This window comes from Pteropus vampyrus, unplaced genomic scaffold (genome assembly GCF_000151845.1).
Source record: "Pteropus vampyrus isolate Shadow unplaced genomic scaffold, Pvam_2.0 Scaffold7, whole genome shotgun sequence".
NCBI classification, from domain to species: Eukaryota; Metazoa; Chordata; class Mammalia; order Chiroptera; family Pteropodidae; genus Pteropus; species Pteropus vampyrus.
The window spans coordinates 1,334,282-1,337,057 of NW_011888788.1; the positions used below are offsets into that span (position 1 = coordinate 1,334,282).

At 32.5% G+C, this 2,776-nt stretch overlaps 1 protein-coding gene across 1 annotated transcript in view; it reads left to right on the top strand.

Moving 5' to 3' along the window:
• The window catches only part of ATRN (attractin), a 147,745-nt gene that overhangs the window by 77,476 nt on the left and 67,493 nt on the right, over positions 1–2,776 (top strand). The gene's annotated exons all lie outside the window — the stretch shown is intronic.

A 2,776-nucleotide genomic window follows, 5' to 3' on the forward strand; every position in this document is an offset into this window, starting at 1 on the left:
CAGAAAGTATACAGTAAGGAACTAATGAGATTATGAAGAAATACTGTGCAGAAACTAAGATAGAGTTCAAAGTTAAATTGAGCTGCTTCAGCCTGTGGGAGTGTCCTCATCCATTTGAGAGAGCTGAGCTTTCAGCTGACTTTCCAGGCTAAAGGGACTGAGACCAGAGATTTTTTGTACGTAGTACATGCTGAATAGATATTTCTAAGTGAATAAGTAAATGGATAGGGTGGTTTGGATTTTGTTCTTTTTAGAGACAGATGCTAGGAATGATCACATTAAGATTTTTTTTACCCTTAGACTAAAAACAAATTAAACTCATTAGTACATGTTAATATGTAAAAGATAATAGACCCAATTTTAATATTAGTGCAGAAATTTAATGTAGTTTTGAAATAAAAGATTTAGGCAAAATGCAGGTAAGTCATGTACTGTGGATTTTTTCCCCAAAGGAAGTTAAAACTCTTTATTATGGAAATTTGAAACCCTAACCCACTTCAGATTATTTTGAAGCAGCTCCCTGGCATATAATTTCATCAGAATATAGTTGAGTCTCAATATTTGTAGTATAGTTGTATTCTATAAAGTCACCACAGACACTGAATTAGAGAATATTGAATTATACTGCTCCTAGAAAGAATACAGGCTTAGGTTCCTACAAGCCTCTAGTCACAACATTTTCATCAACTAAACAATTTATAATCTTGTTTAATGTGTGTTTCTGTTTAAAGACACCTTATTTAATATATACATAGTTGATTCATTCACATCGAACTCATATCACCAGCACTATAATTCATACCTGAAGTTTATCAGACACATATATTTTCTCTGTTAGGCACATCACAAGCTTCTCGTACATAGTAACACTAGACAGCACTTCAGCATTACACTTAGGGGTCATTTAAAATAACAAAATTACCAACATAAAGCACAAAAATGCCAAAATAATGACACTAAATAAACCACGAAAAGGACACTTGTTTATAATCCGAGAACTAAAACAAGAAGACGGAATGTCACCTTGTTGACCTCAGCTGGGAATATGCATATTGAGCAACTCAAATTTTCTGTGCATGCACATGTCTGCAAATGACTATGAATCCCCCGCAAGTATTGATTTTGAAATTAGAAGTAAATTTTAGCAAGTGGGTGAATTTGTAAATACAGAATCTATGAATAATGAGGATTGACTAGATATCTTCCAAAGATAGACTTTTTGAAAAACACAACCACAATACAATTGTCCCCTTTTAAAAGTAAATAGTAATTCTTTAATATCACTCAGTGTTCGATCAGTGTTCAAATTTCCCAGTTGCCTCATAATTTTTAAAAATTTAATTTGTTCGAATTATCTAAATAAGGTTCATAAATTACAATTGCTTGAAATGTTTTTTAAGCTTCTGTTAACCCACCATTCCCCCCCTCACCTTATTTGTTAAAGAAACTGGTTGTTTGTCCTGTAGAGTTTCCTATAGTCCAGATTTTGATTATTGCATCCCCATGCTTTCAAGTAACATAATGGTCTCTCTTGAACTTCTTGCAGATTAGCTCGATCAGATTCACTTCTATATTTTGGGAAGATCACATCATAATGTTGATTCTTTTCCTGTGTCTACCAATTTTTAAAATGATGAACTGATTTCTTAGCATTCTTCAAAAATGAGAAATGAAGTTTCTTTTTGGGGAAGTGGTTGTGTATCATTATGAACTCATGGATTTAAAAATATTTGATACATTTTCAATCCATTATAGGTTTTATTCTTATTAAATTGAAACATTTCCCAATTTTTGCCAGCCAGCTCCTTTTCATGTTAGCTCTTGAGTCTTCTTGATACTACTGTAGTCTTCCTTTCTTTCTGGCATGCCAAGATCTTCCAAGCGCACCATGAGCATTTCTTGTTCCAGATATGAAATTAGATTTTTCTCTGAAGAATCCTAGTTTTTTTGAGGGGCAAGAGAGAGAATAGTTTTTAGATACTCCAATATAAATACTAGTCATGTTCAGTGCTGCTGAGTTCATTGTTTCTAGGCCTTTGTTGTTCTTTTTTTTTTAAAGAGAAAAATGAATTCATGTGTGTGCTTGAGCTTATACATAAATGGTTGTACACTCTATATATACTTTTCTCTGCATTTCCTTTTTTTTCCACATAACAATATATCCTGGAGATTACTCCATTGCAGTATGTGGAAGTCTTCCTCATTCCTTTTTAAATCTACTACTGTTTCGTGTGTGGCTATATCATAGTTTATACATCACATCCCCTAATTGATGAACATTTTGGGTTGTTTGCGTCTTTGCTGTTGTCATCAACACTTTTGTGAATAGCCTACTTCTTGTACTTTTGCTATTATATCTTTGTGATGGACTTCTGGAAATGCGATTTCAGTTTCAAAAGATAGTTGCATAGTTTTGTTAGATATTGCCAAATTTCCCTCTAAAGGCTGTACCATTTGTACACCCAGCAGCTGTGTATGAGAGTGCTTGTTTTCTTACCTCCTCACCAGTCCACATATTGTCAAACTTTTATGTTTTTAGGTGAGAAATGATACTTCAGTGTAATTTTAATTTGCATTTCTCTCATGATTGAAGTTAATCATCTTTTCATATGCTTGAGGTCATTTCCATTTTTCCCTTAAAAACTCTATTAGGAATATTTCTTTTTTATAACATAGCTTGTAAATAATTTTTCACAGTTTATCATTTTTCTTTTACTTTGCTTATAGCATTATTTTCTATGCAGAAGTCTTTAATTTATATAATCATTTTTTTTTT